Source organism: Castor canadensis, chromosome X (assembly GCF_047511655.1).
Source record: "Castor canadensis chromosome X, mCasCan1.hap1v2, whole genome shotgun sequence".
Taxonomy (NCBI): Eukaryota; Metazoa; Chordata; class Mammalia; order Rodentia; family Castoridae; genus Castor; species Castor canadensis.
The window spans coordinates 51,351,821-51,369,964 of NC_133405.1; the positions used below are offsets into that span (position 1 = coordinate 51,351,821).

Below are 18,144 nucleotides of genomic sequence, written 5' to 3' on the forward strand. Positions count from 1 at the left end.
ATATTATGTGTTAGACGCTATTCACAAATTTTCTCATTATTCATTTTCTTCTCACAACAGCTCCATGAGTTAAGTGTCAATGTACACATTTAACAGAAGGCCCAGGTCAAACTCACAAATGATTACACAATAATATGGAGTCATACATATAAAAGTAGAGAGGAATGGGACCTGCCACTTATATATAAATATATGCATGCATATATATGATATGCACAAAACATTCACTTACCACATTTTAAGAACCTCCCTATTTAATTCAGTATCACGGCCAAGGATATAAATTTGTATTTCAAGTTACTGTCATGTGACCTATTTTTCAAAGTTTATATGTAGGTATATTGTTTTTATGCTATTTGTCGTTATCACTAGCCTTCATTAATAATAGTTTCTTTTTGTATATTTGAGATCTTACATAGTTCTGTTAAGTTAATACTAGCTGGGAATGTAGCACAGTGATGAAGCACATGCTTAGCATTTGTGAGATCCTGGGTTCAATCCCCTGCACCAAAAAGTAAGTAAATCAATCAATTAATTAATGAATGACCTGGTAAAAGGCCTAGTGCAATTCCACTTACCATGTGCATATAAACAACAGGACAGAATTAAGCACAAATGGCCAAGTATATATATTTTTATTTTCACCATTTTATTTTTGTATACATATTTGCTTAAAGTCAGTGAATTTCTAGGCCAGGTTCAGGTTGCTGAAGGGCCTTTATAAGTAGCTTATATTGCCTGGATCCAAGGTATGCTGCAAACATGGTCTGAAGTAAAATGGGAAATAACATCCTTCTAAAGACAGGCCTAGAAATTTTAATCCAGTAAATTAAGATGTTTCCTTTCTCTGGTAGCAGGGCTGATTGATATCTGGCTGCTAGGCCAACATTCAGAGGCATAGCCAAAAGAACAGGGTACAGACCACCAAAAGCAAAACCAATCAGTCCACCCTGTATCACAGTACAGGTTTCACAATTCACATCACCTGTACTCACAGGTGAGCTTAAGACACATTTGCTGTCAAACATGGAATCACTGCCATTGGTAAACCAGAAGCTATAAGAGCCTTTGTCACATGCAAGACACGCCCAAAAAGACTGTTAGCTATTAGGCCACAGAAAGCAGCATTAAGTCCAACATATGCTGATCCACGTTCAAGTAGATTCCTTTCTGCTTCTGGAAGTTGGTTAATTTTTCTGGTTATGATATCAAAAATTAAGTTTTCCTTGATAGGATCATCCGGTTTATGATTTTCCATCTTGAGCCTTAAAAAACCATGAAAACACCAATCTTAGGCTGCCCTCTCCATGGCAGAAGCCTCCCAGGTTCTTGCTCTACAGCGCGGGGACACACTACCACCCCTGCTCCACTCGCCCGGGTGCCACCATCATATGTGACCAAGTATATTGATCATAAAAATGTAAATTAATATGACTTACTAGTTAAAGGAAAAACAATTTTCAGATTGCCTACTGATGTAAAATCCAAGACTATTATTTCATTTCAAGACACATACTCACAACGAAGGCATTCAAATACTGCATTGAAAATTTAAGAATAAGGAAACACATAACAGCTAATTGCAAATAAAAAGAAATCAGGATTACAATCTGGGTATTTAAGAGAGAAGAACTAATAGCAAAATGGATTAAAAGAAGTTTAAAACACGATAAGGATAAAGGCTAAAGTTCATAAAGAAAATTTTAGCTTTTAATGATTCACAGCAAAACTATTCATGGACTCAAACTACAGGAGGGACACGAAGAAACATAGAAAAAGTTATTAATAATAGATAACTGTAACACACTTCCCTCAATTCTGGAACAGACGTTACTCATAACTCAGTAAGTATAGAGAAGACCTATACAATATAACTTCAAGGCTAGATTTTGTAGGTAGAAGTATAGAACTCTGAAGTCTAATATTAGTCAACATACCTAATTTTCAGAGGAACGTGGAACATTCATGAGTATTGATTCTACCTCATACTGTTAAATCTTTGGACTTCAAAGCAAATGCAGATTAAAATGATGGAATTTGATGAAAATAATGATGATTAAAACAAACATTTCAGAAGTACTGTTAGAGTAGTTAAAATATTTTAATTATTAAATAGTTACATCAATAATAATGAAACTAATGTACAGTTGAATGTATACATAAAGGAGAGGAGAAAGAACATGGGTAAAAAGTATTCAAAGAATAATGATCCCTAAGAATCATCAAGTCTGGCAGAAGACCTACATTTTCAAGAAGCTGAATGAACTACAAACAGAATGACTCCAAAGAAATCCATGAAAAGACAACATAGTCAAACTTCACAAAACTAAGCAAGGTGACAGATAAGAACACTATGGGGGCACATTTGTGCATGTGTATGTGTGTGCACAGGCACTGATAACATGCAAAACAACATTATACAATGTCTAGGGAGCTCTCATTTGGAATAAAAGATTAAAGCAACACAAGGGAAGGATAAGCATCTCATTTTGGTCAGTGAGTGTCTCTAGGGAAAAGGAAGTGAAGTGTAAAGTTTTTCCTTAACTGGGATTAATTTTGTAGCTCTGTAGTTTTGTTTCTGATATATTTCTTAAGTGGCAGGTATTTAGTGGCCACATTTCTATCTTAAACACAATCAAAACTAATCTTTACATGTTTAATACTGAGTCAAGTGAATAAAATAAAAACATTAATACTCAGCAACTCTAGTGTCATTGAAATTAACAATATGCTACTTCATTCCACTGTTTGTTTTTTTTTTTGTGTGTGGTGGTTCTGGGGTTTGAACTCAGGGCCTTGTGCTTACTAGGCAGGCACTCTACAACTTGACCACTCTGCCAGCCCCCATTTCCACTGTTTTTTATGTGTATGCAAATATATGTATGTGCAATACCCATATGGTTCACACAACTATTATACCCCATATAGAGTTTAGTATTTATTTCTATTTTTGCTTTAATCTGATCTTTTAACCTATGTACTAACTTGTGGGTAAAGCATTCTTATTAAATATCAGTGTATAAGATGATCTAACCACTTACTTTTTGGTGCAGAGGATCAGACTGGAGGCCTTGCACATGCTAAGCAGGTGCTCTACCACAGAGCTACATTCAACTCCTCTTAATTTTACTTTACAATGAACCCTTTATCAGTAAACCCAGCCTAAATCTTGAATAAAGCATGTGATTGGAAGTGGCACACCTATACCACACTAAATAATGGTTATGTTTGTATTAGTTCAAGAATTTTTCTATAGGCCTCCTTTAATCAGAATGTTAACCACTCACCCTTTGCATGAACAGTTAGAATTATCATCATCATCAATAATAATGAAACACAAATAATGATAGAGCACATGGTAGATAAATTGCTTGATCAAGATCATGCAACCATCAAATAAGAGTTGCCAGGGTCAAATCCTAGTCCTTCTTATCTCCTAACACATGCCTGTTCCCACTGATTCTATACTGACTGCTTCTGTGTTAGACCAGAGATCAACAAAGGGAAAGGCACTCACTCAAAGTCCTGTGCTCAGCTGATGAGTCTAGTGAGAGGGACAAAGGTATGTTGACCCTTACCTTCTAGCTAATCCATTACAATGTATTCATCGGGACTATTTATTTCAGAAGCTCGGTAAGAAATTGCTTCACTCGTGTCAAAATAAATGGAAAATAAGAAGACAGAAAAGCACACAGATGAAAGGAAATGATGAGATGGAACCAAAGTTTGCTTCTTGCTGCTATATCTCCAGATGTTGTTTCAAAACTTTTATGTTATGGGACACATGAGGCAGGATAGGCTGGTAGAACATATATCAAAGTCCTACTATGTGGCAGACATTCTTTGAGGTTTTCTCCTTTTCTTCATACAACAAATCTGTGAATAAGGACCCTTGTTCCCATTTCACAACATAGCCTCAGACTCAAAGAAGTTACATAAATTCCCAGGGTGGAACATCTACCCTCATTGTCTGCAGAGCCCCCAAAGCAGTCCCCTAGTTATATGACAAATTTACAGTGCATAAGGGCTGATAGTGAGGAATCTCCCTTAATATGGAACCTGGACTGTGTCATGCCTGCATTAGTAATCACCCTCCTTTTGTTGATGAAGATGAAGGGATAAAATCCTGCCACATGGCCAACAGGCCTGGATGTGGGACAACATGGACTTCTTGGTTCCTGAGATGTTAAACTGGCAAGGTTCCTGGAAAGGGAACCTGAATGGTAGCTATTAACATATACAAGACTACTATATGAAAAATACTGTAAATTTCTTCTCATTTTAATCCTAACAATTCTATTCAAATCCAATAATTATTCTCAATTACTTGGATCAGGCAATAGAAATTAAAATGTAGGTAAAAGGACCTAGTGAAACAACCATGTAATTATTGGTCCAGAACTCAAAACCTGACTTCTGCCCTTCTGTCCTCTGAACTAACACTGATGGACATTTGATATACAAAGCATTATTATTCAGTTGTTCTCTTGAAAACACTATGCATTTTTAATATGAAGAATCATTATAAAATGTAAAATTTCACTCGAGCATATAAAACAGAAAATAAAATAGAGCATAAAAACTTGGGAGAAATTATTTCCATCCTCTTCTCAAAAATAGGTTTTATATTCTTGATGGGTGAAATACTTTTAAAAAACAGGCACAGGTAAATGATGTCAGGAGACAATGCACATTAAAAGCAAAATAAAATCTCCAATTAACACCTCGAAACACACACAAGCAAATAAAAACCTAAATGAAAAAGAATTGTATCCAGTCAATCAGGCAAGCCAAAAATATAATGTAGAATATGGTCACATTATTTAATAGAAAATGTTTATTAATTTGGTTTATAGATATATAAATATGAGTAAACAAATGTTACTCTATTATATAGTTACAAATGTCTGGCAAACAAGTACAAATAAACTAACAGAAATTATCATTGTATTATGTAGGGGAGAAGGTGAGAACTATAAGGAGAGACAAAATAATTTTAATTTCTATTACAGATTTCAATTATATTCATCTTAAACAACTGAGAATTAACTACTAATATCACAAAGTTATTGAGATAAAGTTTTATAAATAAAGAAATTAGTGAGCCAAATCATAAAATGATAGTGTACAAGTATAGTACTGACTAAGAATAATGTTCATATACTGTTGTGGGAAAATTATACATTAATACAGTGAGGTGAGGTAAAGGATTTTTTTTTATCAATTAAACCTATATATGCTTTACAAATGACCAAAGAGCACATGTCCCAAAGAAAAGAAGGGAGTTTTCTTCAGGGTTTTAGTTCACTCCCTGCTTCTTCTGGGCTTGATGCTATATTACTTCTAAATCATAAGGAAATGCTTCATAAGGAATTTGACCCACAAGTCTATATCTGATTACATAATGTTAACTTTTATGTTGTTTTTACTCATGTGTGCACATATGTGACACACACATTCACATATTCACACTATATAATGTAGTCTTTCCTTCCTCTGCATTTTCTACCAACAAAATCTAATCTATATATACATATATGTGTGTATATGTATACCTATATGGATATACAAACACACACACACATATATATATGTATATACTTAGTATGCACCAAAACTTATTCTAGACAATTAATAAGATCTTTGCCTGCTTGTAAAGTGAAAGAATGTGCAGGAGAGAAATTTATCCTAATTGGATACATAAAATAAGCTAAAATTGGCATCTGAGGTTATAAATTACTGAAGTTTTAGAGTTGTTCATAGCTAACCTAAATATACTAATAAAGGATTCATTGTCAGAAAAAAATAAACTTATATATGCTTTAAACATGGAAACTATAGTATTTAAATATGGAAACTTTACTGTATAACATTTTGAAAACAAAATAATTGTGAACTAATTACAAATATGCCCATGTAATCATTACTTTGGAAACATATTCAAAGTACATTGTTTCATGTGTAAAAAGAAAAAAATTGAAACAAGTGTTTGATGTTGTATTTGTCTGTGTGTGTGGGGGGGACTGTTCCTGTGTTTTTCTGTCTCACCTTTCTTCACAGCAATTAATTACTCATACATCAAGTCTAGCAGCTTTCTCTTCAGTTTACACAAGGGCTGGACGTCTAGTACCAGGGATAAAGACATCAAGAGGGACATGAAGATAGCAGGAACACCACCAATGTGTAGAAGATTCTATAAATCTTTGGCCTATACAATGAAATCAATGCACCTCTCTCTCCCAAATCACCTATCTCTTGCCAAGCCCAAGGTGGAGACTTTCGTCACTGCATTTCTCACTCTGTTTATCAGGTAGCAGGATTCTCCATTTTGTACAGGTGATTTTTCTCCCAGTGAAAAGACATAATGTTTATTAAAAAGAAATAAAATTTTCCCTCAAAGAAGATAAAACAGAAAGTATAATGTGGCCATGAGAAAATTCCACTGTGCTTAAAAACACTGAAATGGTATATATATGGTTTGATTTCCTGTTACTCCCACATCTACATATAATTAATTTATGAAATATTTATTGAGTCTACACTCTGTCAGGCACTGTCAGTTCAATTTTATGTGTGTGTCCCACACCACCCCTCTCTTTCCCTAGACCTACAGAACTTGAAATGTTCACAGTGGCCAACCTGAATGTTGATCTTACCCTATGGTACATGACCTACAATGGACTCCATTTCAGGTAAGTTTAGTAAGTTTAGGACCTTAGGTCCTGAAACTCAGCATCTAAACAGGAACTGCTATGACTGAATGGGGAGAGCTTGAACCTGGGGAACTTAGGGCTAAATGGTTACCTTTTCCTCAAAGGATCTCACAGAGAGTAAAGGAAGAGATGACCCTTGTGTTGGTTCAGTCTTGGTTCTTTTCATGGGTTCCCCCTTTTCATTTAGCCCTTTGTAAGGACAGAGTGGTAGATTTATGAGCTAGTTTTGTGCTTATCTTTTCAGATTCATGTAAGACCTAAATCTACAGAGACAGAAAAGAGTAGAGTCTGAATTCTTAAAGATACACAAAGGATTAGGACCTCTTTCTGAACATCTAATCTTCCTGATTTAGTGCAATAGTTTTCACAGATTTCTCACATGAAGTCCACTTCCCCTCTGCATTCCTGTTAGACTCTCATGAAGACACAGGCATTTTCATGTATTTCTGGAGGTAAGGTCAAATGGTACAACCTCTGTGGAGGGGATGTGAACCTATCTATTACCTACGACTATACTCTTGGATCAGAAATCTGTCTTCTAAGAATCTATCACAAAGAAACAATGCAAAAAGGCAAAAAGAAAAATACATAACAACAGAAGTTTAGAGATGTGACTGATATCCACTAAGAGGCAGTTGATGGGATAGTCTAAGTTACATGTACAAGCTAGAGCTTTATGCAGGTATAAAAAGTGATGAGGACTCCCTCTCTGCACTGCTATGCAGCCATCTGCAGGGCACCAATAATAACAAGGTATACAATACACAGTTAGTTACAGCTGTCTAACAGAGTAGCCACTACCCACGTGTGGCAAGTGGAATCTTAAATTAAATTAAATTAAAAACTCAGTTCCTCAGTCACATTCACCTGGTTCCACATTCTAAAAGCCACAGTGGCTACTGTGTTTGGTCCTTTTTGGTACAGAATACTTTCATATTGACTATTCAGGCATAGAATATACCATTTTTAAACCTATGAGTAGGGTAGAAAACTAATATACATATTACATTTGATTATCTAATTAAAATTGGAAAATTAAAACAAAAACTGAGAAAAATGATTACCTGTGAGGGAAGAGGAAAGAACCCCAGAATAGAAGCCAATGATGTAGACTCTCTGAAAAATATAATACAGGGCTGGGGGGCATGGCTCAAGTGCTGGAGTGTTTTCCTAGCAAGTCTAAGGCCCTGAGGTCAAACTCTATAATGCCAAAAAGAGTAAAACCAAAAATATGATCATGCTCATATTTGTGTATATATTTGTCTGAAATAGTGGCACTGTTTGAGAGGACTAGGGAAAGGAGAAGGAAAGGGAATGACAAAGAATGAATTTTGAAATACATTTCATATGTGTAGGAAGATGGCATGACGAAACATACTGAAAGCTGTCAATTAATAGGGTAGGGGAGGAAGGATAAGGGGAGAGTAATACACGGGGTTAATCTGATTAAAGTACCATAAATTCCTGAGTGAAATACCATGGTGAAGCCCCTTTGAACAAGGAATACACACTTGAAAAATGAAAGAATGAAAAACAGGTGGGTATCAGTGTGTATGTGTGCGAGGGGTAAATTGAGAGGATGAAGGACAGGGAATAAGGTCAATATACTTTATATACTTGTATGAATAATGAAACTTGCAATTATTTTAAGTAGGGGAGGGGGCAAGGAGAATGATGGAGGGAATGAATCTAAACAAGGAACATTGTAAACATATGGAAATGTGATAATGAAACCACTCTGTACAACTAATATATGCTAATAAAAATATTTTAAAAATATGATACAAAGTTTTTTGGTTTCATGTGCTGAAGAGGAAAAGAAACACTGAGAATGAGTTATCCCAGTACCCAAACAGAATCCTCTAAAATCATTTCCCAATAAAAGAAGCCATGCTCCCTCGGGGAAATGGTTGATTACAGGTCTGGGATGGAGACTGTGCCATATGTGTCTGGACTAAATTATTACACCAGAGAGTGCGTCAAAATACTTAGAAGCCAAGCTGAAGGGGCTCCCACTGAACAAGCATTTCATTTGCAACTTGAATTAAAATGCATCAAATGTATAAGCATCTATCCATCCATGAGAACCTATCAAAAAAGCCAGAACACAAAAGAATCACACTGTTTACCTTTGTAGGATCCTATGGAAACAGCACTTGTCTTGATAAGAGGAAATACTGGGAAAGAGAGCATTTGCTCTACCCTTCCTCTGCATAGCACACCTTGGTGTTACCCAATATTTTTTGAGGGAAGTTTCTGTTATAAAAGAATTCCAGCTGATGGATGTAGAAGAAATAAGAATTAGAACATTACCATTTTCATAACCTGTAATGAAATGCAGATCTTGGTAATGACAGTCAGGTATTGTGGGGAAGAAAACTTGAGATGAAAGGCAGATACAAAGTTTTATAATGATGGATGAGGCTGCCAACGGCGGAATGCAATGACCAAGCACAACACACAGGAAGAGAGATCAACAGTAACAGTGAGCCTCCAGTGTAAGCTACGGCAATAATCACCAACATGTCTGAGGTACTCAAGTCAAAAACTATGAATGTAAGGAAGCCTTAAATACCAATTTAAATAAAATAGAAGAGGAACATAAGCAAACAACACAGTAAATATATGACCAGCAAAATTCAAACTGCAAACTTCACAAGATAAACAAATGTAGTTTCTAAACAAATGAATTGGAAAGCTTAAAAAAGGCATGAACCTTATTTAGATTAAAAGGAAGTCAACAATTCAAAGAGAGTTAAAGAGAAATTAAAACAGATAAAATAAAGCCACAAAGAGCTACTACCACTAGCCCATCAGAATAATAAAAATGAAAAAGAGAAAATATGGAGGGTTGGCTAGGAAGTTGACCAAGTAGAACTCTCACACACTACTGGTGTATAGACTGGAACATAGACTATCAAAATACAGATTGGAACAACCAGTGTCCACTAAGTGGAACTTACATATACTCAGAAATACCATTTGGATATGTGCCCGAGAGAAATTAAAATAAATGTGCATCCCAAACATATTCTAGGGAAAGAAAGTATAACTTTTCCTCCACCTATGTTCATAGCCCCTAACACAAAAAGGCCTTAATAACAAAAGAAAGATTAATAAGAGAAGCTTGCACAATTGTTTAATATAAATTTTATGAGACAAAAGAGCTTTCATAAGGAATTGAAGATGCAAAGAAACAGATAAACTTTAGCATTTTCATTTGCGGTTTGATGAAGAAAGGAACATTGCAGAGAAATATGATAGGGAAAAAGGGTATGATCTAATGGCAATATCCTGGAAGAAACCTTGTTCTCTCTGGTCCTCAATCTTTGCAGGTAAGGATGCTCCTGTTTGCTGGGCATACAGAAAATACCTCTCATGTGAGATTCTTAGCACCTATTTCAGGGGAAGTTGAGAAAACCCTTTCTAGGTTTTATAACCAGCTTCAAGGGACTATATCAGTGTAAACTACCTGCTTCTATCATTATTTTGTGTGTTTTCCCTAATTGTTTCAGCTTAAAATATTCAATATGCTAGGCATCAAATTTTGGGACAGTAGTTTCTGAACTCTATGAATACAAACAAAAATATTATAGTGCCAGAATTCATAAGAAGTCAAAAACTGGTAAACATACAAATCCCCTACAACAAAAAAACCTTTAGTATTAAAAGTGTCAATACCCAGCATTTCTGTCATCATTGAAAATACACATTATGCTATTTAATTCCATTGTTTCTCCTGCATATACATACATGCAAATGTAATACATATGCATACTTTACATTCCATAAAACAATATCATGCCATGTGTACAGGTTAGTATCCTGTTTTTCCGTTATTGATGTTTTGCTTTCATCTAAATTTTTATGCTAAGTATTAAAACATGGAGGATGTATTCTGATTAAATGATAAGGTAAAAGATATGATCTAACTTTGCCTTTTAATGAACATTTTACCAACTGACTAATTTTGAATCCTTGAATCATGAATCTATACTATATTTCAAAAAGAATGACCCAACCCAGTGATATAGACTCTCTTAAAAATATAATACAGGGCTGAGGGCATGGCTCAAGTGATACAGTGTTTGCCAAGCAAGGGCCAGGACCTGAGTTCAAATCCCTGTAATACCAAAATGAAGGAAGGGAGGGAGGGAGGGAAAGAAAAAAAGCAAAGAAAGAAAAGAAAACAGCACCACCATGTCTCTACATTGCTAAACAATTCCAGGGTTTCTTGATCTGCCTCTTCCCCAGCCCCCACACACACCCCCACAGCAGTTCCCACCTGTCCTACCTCCAGACATCGCTCAAGGGGCTCCCCCTTCTGAACACTGCTGCAATAGGACTCCCATTCACCCTCAGCCCTCCTCTGACCTACAACATCATTGTGTGGTTGTCTCCCTACACTCTCCAGTTCCTTCTCCAGTCCATTCACTCAGCGGCCAGTCACATTTCTGACAACAAGAATCAGGTCATGTCACTCCCATATACTAACCCTCCACACTCAGAATACAATCCAAACGTCTTAGACAGCTCGAATCCTGGGATCCATCTGCCTTTCCATCTTACCCCCTACCAATCTGCATGTTGTCTGCCAGGCTCCACCCACTGAGATTTTCCTCTTTTAGATCAATCAGTGCCCACACAGTGCAGGGACACTGAAGAATGGCCTGCCCATGCCTGGCTGCTTCTTCTCACTCAGGACTCAGTTCAAATGCCAATATCTGAGAAAGAGCTTCCTTGACAACCCCACCTAAAAGTATCTCTGGTCTCTTATTTTCTACTGTTTTTTTTTTTTGGCCTGGAACAAAAATTCTCATATGAAATCACCTTGCTTATTGATTTGGCTCTCTGCTTATTATCAGTTTCCCCAAAAATCCAATGATAGCTTATGCTCTGTGCTGTTTCCCCTGTGCCTAGACCAGTGCTATGTATATAAATCACTAAATAAATGTTACTTAATTGAAGGAATTGTTGTATATAAGAAAAGACACTAATATTTAAAGCTGAGTAGCAGGAGCAACTAACAATTAAATCTAAGGATATGATTATATATCAAAGAACTTGATATTAAAGAACTTGATATATAATTGAAGGAGTCAAAATATTACAGGACCTTATCGTGCATCCACAGCAGAGCTTTTACAAACCTGGATGAATATCAGAATCAACTGGAGAAATTACTAAAAATGTAGACACCCCTACCCCAGTTCCCTCATTTTGATTCAGCCAACTTAGGGTTGACCCAAATATTTGGTGTTTTAACAAGCATTCCCTGGTGATTTGATGAAGTGATTCAAGGACCTCACTTGCAAAAATTCTGATCCAAGCAGCTCATATTCGAGTGCCAATAATGTAATACCTACCATGCAGAATTCTGAGACCTCTGCAGTGTCCGTTAATGTAATTACTCCAACATGCCCTGGTCCTTCCCTCCCACCTGAGAGCACAGGTTCCTCTCCCACATTAGATTACACTTAAGTGCAGAGTATTTTTGTGGTCAGGGGATTAGATGCTGTTGTGCTATTGAACAGACAAGGATAGTGGAAGGGAAGTTACTTACCTATAATGTCTCCATGATCGCTGCACACTTGCTCCAGTAATCTGTCTAGCAGACTCCACACCATATTTGGTTCTTCTCTATGATATCCTTGTTCTGGGGTGGAGAGTCCACATCACTCTCTGATGTTAAACTGGAAGGAAGAGAAAGCAGAAAGCACATGGGATAGAGGAAAGTAAGGGGATGGGAAAGCACATGAATGCAGAATGCAGAGATGGTATAGTGATGCTTGTCCCCACCCACGTAACTGGAAACTGTGCAATGACTCTTCCCCTCTTCCCAGTTCCATCCCAGACTTCTCTCATACACAGCAGTAGCACTGATTCTCACACATAATGAAAGTGTAGGCTTATCCCTGTTGGCTATTACATTCCAACGATTCTCTCTATAGTCAAGCCATTATGTTAATGTCAGAGGCATTACATGATAGAATACATGCAAAGTGGGAATAGGGAACTCACATATGTTGAGGGCTTACTAGATGCCACACTTTGGGGGTTATTTTCAGACTTTTTCTCTTCAAGTCCCCACAGTAATGCTCTTAGGTGGACATCATTACTTCCTTTGTACAGATGGGGAGTTAATAAGGCTTGTAGAGTAAAGCATGTTCAAGGAATTCTAAGAAGGCATCAAATGGACACTGAGGCCATCTTGAAGGAGCTCCCACTGGCCATTGCTGAGACACATTGAGCATCAACATATATAATGATGGTAACAGAGGGCAACGCTTCGAAAAAATAGGGACTATCGAAGCCATACTGGTGTAAATAAGTAGATGAATAAATAAGTACAAGGGTCAAGAAAGTTCTACACTCAGATGACAAGTAATAATTCAAGAAATAATAATGGAATTATAACACTCAAAAGCTAAAGTGATTCAAGTATCATAAATGGATGCTTGTTCTGCACCAAATCTCACAGAAGTCATTTAGCCACATGGTAACCATGCAGGCTAAGCAATGCTGGGAATAAACAAACACTATACCAATCCTGTTCGTAACATGTGACCATGTATCTGAATACGAATGGCATGTGCACATTACTTAACCTCAAGTACCCTAGCAATAGCTTTCCTGGCAGGTTCATGAACGTACACACACATATGTAAGTACATATGCACATACCCACATACGTACATGTTGTCTCTTTCACCACCCAAGATCCCAGGAGTTCATTAAAGTAGACTTATTGTGAGGTAATGAAGTATAATTACACATATCGGTATATTCATTTCTAACCACACATATAATGTTAAAAGCTACTAAACTATGTACTTCTAGTGTGATTCTTACAAAAAGATATATAGAATTGTTTGTGCAACATTTCTCCTGCTAGTTTCAATATATTTCCAATGGCTTCTAAAAGCTGATACAGAAACACAGGAAAAACATGTTAAACATCAAATATTTTTCCATCCTGAAGTAACCTATGCTTTCAAACAAAAAGATTCCTCACAAGTATCATTAAACATTGGGTTGCTGAAAGTTCATTGAAAATGTAGTAACTATGAATTTTATTTAAAATGTAATGCAATATATAGCAGCGTCAAAAATATGAAGTATCTATGAATAATCTAGGCACAGATATGTGACACCTATAAACTGAACACCACAAAACACTGCTGAAAGGTCTTAAGTAAATGGAGGACATACCATGTTCACGAGTCAAAAGATTCAACTTATCTATAGACTCAATGCAATCCCAATAAAAACCTACTGAACTTTTAAAAGAAATTGGCAGACTGATTCTAAAATTCATATGGAAATATAATGAACCAGGACTATGAAATACAGTTTTGAAAAGAGAACAAAGTTAGAAAGCAACACTACCTGATGTGAAAACTCATTATGAACCTACAGTAATCCAGAGAGTATGCTACATCAAGACTTGATAAAGGAACAAAATAAAGAAACCAGTGAGGTGCTGGTGGTTCACATCTGTAATCCTAACTACTCAGGAGGCAGAATATCACTGTTCAGAGCTAGCTTGGGCAAATAGCTCATGAGACTCTATCTCAAAAAAAACCTAACACAAAACAGGGTTGGCAGAGTTAGCTCAAGTGGTAGAGCACCTACCTAGCAAGCATGAGGCCCTAAGTGCAAACCCCAGTACCACCAAAAAAATACAACAAAATAAAGAGACTAGACGTATACCCACACACACATATGGACAAATGATTTTGAGGCAGGGCTTCAAAATATACAGCCCAGACTGGCCTCCAATTTGCCTCACAGCCCAGGCCAGCCTCAAACTCAGGATTCTCCTGCTACAGCCTCAATGTAGTGGGATTACAAGTGGGTGCCACCATTCCTGGCTTCTTGGACAAGTCACTTTTTATAAATATTCAAAGTCAACTCAGTAGAAAAGGATAGTAAGTGTATATCCATGTACACAAATGCAAACTCTGATTCATATATTGTATTATATATAAAGTCAACTCAAAGTGGATCATAAATCTAAATATAAAACCTAAACCTATAAAACTTCTAGGAGAACACATGGAAGAAAATTCTTATCACTGGGAATTAGAAGAAGATTTCATAGATGAGATAAAATACATTAGTGGAAAACTCAACAAATTGGAATCCTCAAAGTTAAAAATTTCACCTCTTCCAAATACATTTTTGAAAAAATAACAAGACAAGTTCCTGGCAGGGAAAATGTTTTAAAATCATATACCTGATGAAGAATTTGTACCAGAATACAGAAAACCTCACAAAAGTTAATAATAGACACGCCTTAAGAGAGACAGACGAAAGATATGAGTAGATATACAAATGCCAAATAAGTACATGAAAAGATGATTAACATGATTAATCTTTAGAGAAAGTAAAAGAAAATTATAATAAGATACTAGTACCTCCCATAAGAATTTCCAAAACTAAAAAGACTTACTGTGCCATGCACAGGCAAGATTGTGGAAGATGAAACTCTCATATACTACTGGTGCCAATGAAAAATGGTACAACCATTTGGAAACAGATTGACAATTTCTTATAGGTTAATCTTTTATTTAAGATATGACCCAGTCATTGCACTCCTAAATATTTACCATAGGAGGAGAACATATTTCCATAAAAAGACTAATTTACAAATGCTCACAGCAGGATTATTCACAAGAGCTCCAAATTAGAAGTAACCCAAAGATCTAAAAACAGGTGAATGAATAAAACAAACTGTGATATAACCATACTAAAAAAGTATTTGGCAAACACACACACACACACACACAAACACACACACACACACACACATACATACATGAACCATGCTGGGGAACAGCTCAGTGGTAGAGCAATTGCCTAACAACTCAAGGCCCTGGGTTCAACTCCCATTACTGAAAAATAAAGATAAATAAGAATGAGCCATTATTCTATACAACAAAACAGATAAATCTAAAAACAAATACTGTGAATGAGAGGCCAAATCAAAAAACCAAAAACCAACCAAAGGAAAAAACTTCTGTGATACTATTTAAATAAATTTCTAGGACATGAAACCTACAGTTAAGTACTGGGCTGTACTGTAGTGCATTGTAGTAACCTATAGTGCTGTATTTGCCTACAGACAGGGCATTAGGAAGCATAGGAAGGAAAAGTACTAGAGAACTGAAAATGCTGTCTTGGGAAATAATGATATAATTAATTTGCTGCAGGAGGACTCAGACAGAGACTGAGAGGGCACCAAAGCTTTCAGGAAGCAAGTTATTAAGCAAGCCTGCAGCGACTCAGAGGACCCATGTCCAAAGGCTGAGCACCAAGAACAAAGGGGGCTTTCCTTATATACCATTTAGAGCAGATTACAGAAATGGGGGGGGGGTACAGCTTGTCCCTTACATAATCACGTTATTTCATTGGTTGTTTCAACCTCTGGGGTGAGGTGACCCTCCTCTGGTCTCCAGGTAACATTCTCAACTCCGGTTTTCCTTTGTTTTACTGTAGCACTCATTAATCTCTCTACCCCCTCCCTGCCTTCCTGCCACAAATTGATAATTAATCAATTAGTTATTAATTAATAATTGAGATCTATCTGCTTATTTTAGGGGACATACTTGGGTATAATTATAATAGAGCAAAGTATACGGTATTGCAATTTTGAAACTACCGAATTCTGTATCTGACATCATGACACTTTTATTTAACACTTGATAAATGAATGGGGCTTCTCAAAAATTGACTATGGAATGAATACGAACATGGTGACCATGAAAGAATCCATATTACTACCTCAAATTCCTAAAGACCATTTTTCTTTCTGTAGTGGCTTCCATAATGGTCCTGATAGACCGCAATACCAGGGGAACCAGGCAGGGTAACATCAGACATGAACCTAAGACTAGACCCACTGCTCCTATCAGGGTTTTGAATCCACCCAAGGCAGAGAACCACCCACTGAACAGACTGTCTGGGTCCCATCCTTTCCACACCTGTATGGGTACATGAGCCATCTTTCTAATATTAGTGGCAATTTCCATTACTGCTTGAATGTTGTCACCTATGTGGAGGCAACAGTCTGATTGGTTGAACTTGCCACATACTCCCCCATCCTTAGCTAAAAGATAATCCAAGACCAGGCAATTTTGATATATAGCAGCTCACATTTGGGTCTGTTGTCTGGACATCAGCTCTAGGTCAGAGGCGGTCTGGTTGGTAAGAATCTCCATGACTGCCTGTAATCTAATGATTCTGTTGAGCATATAGATAAGAGTCCAGTAACCCCAGCTCCCATCCTGTGCCCAGATGGCTGGCCATAGGTCTCAATAATCCTCTGGGGGCCATTCATCTTCTCCCCATCTCTGTTGGTCCCCCAACTTGAGGTCCCTTTTTATTCTAGGCCCCAGAGTTTCAAAAAGGGGAACTCCCAGCTGTTCCTCTTGGTGGTTGGGCAAGAGGAAGAACCCCAGCTGGATAACTCCTATAGTACAGCTTCCCTTCCAAGTCCTAGGGAGTTTGGTATACGCTCGCTCCCCACATATCCAAAATAACCCATCCAGTGCCCTCCACCACCCCAGGGCAGTATTGGTAAGGTTATTACAATATTTGTCAATCTCAGGGACACCTCAGAATGGGTTCACCTCATCAGTAGTAAACAATTTAAGAGGCTGTCATTGGTTGAAGAATCATGACATTTGGGAACCGTTTTCCGATGGGGACAATGCACAGTAAAATGTAGGCCCATCGGGCGACCAGGTTAGATTAGTCCCATCCCAAGAGAGTAGCTTCTTATGAGGGTTTCTCTCACCCACTTTTCACATCCTGGCCCAGTTCTTCTGATACATTCTTCCCTAATTATCTCTGATGTGAGAATGTAGGTCTGAGGTCCGTTACTCTCTTGTCTAGTTATAGATTGATTCCACAATAAAAGTTGATAAGCGTTTAAACCGTTCCATTTCCAAGTCCACTCCTCACTCATGAGGGTGCCTCCACACACCAAGCAGTTTGAGACATTTAGTTCTTTTGCAATCCTTTCCACCAGATCTACAAAAAGATTTTTTCCTGTTGTTGGGAGGTCTAGTTCACTTCTGATTTTATTATACAGTGGTCCAGTGCTTTGATTGGCAGCTGGCACCATTCGGGGTGAGAGTACATTTGACACTCGGTGTGCTGTCTCTCTACCAAGCTGGTCCCAAGCTAGGTCCTGGACTCCCCCACCTCCAGAGCTTCCCCAATATCCCAAATAAGCCTAGCAGACCCATTCTCCCCACTTCCCATGACAATTGTAGCCTGCATTGTTTCCCTTACTCTGGGACTTTCAGTATCACCTACCACCAACCTCCCAAACCTGAGGAGTATATGAGCTGATGTAACATCCCACCTGTTGGTGAGTGTATGGTACAAAGTATGGCTGTGTGGAGGTCCCAACAAAGTCTCT

At 37.3% G+C, this 18,144-nt stretch overlaps 1 pseudogene; it reads right to left on the reverse strand.

The window, feature by feature from the left end:
- Window positions 1–648: 648 nt before the first annotated feature.
- Window positions 649–1,286, reverse strand: LOC109697903 (transmembrane protein 126A pseudogene; annotated as a pseudogene).
- Between the last annotated feature and the right edge of the window lie 16,858 nt (window positions 1,287–18,144).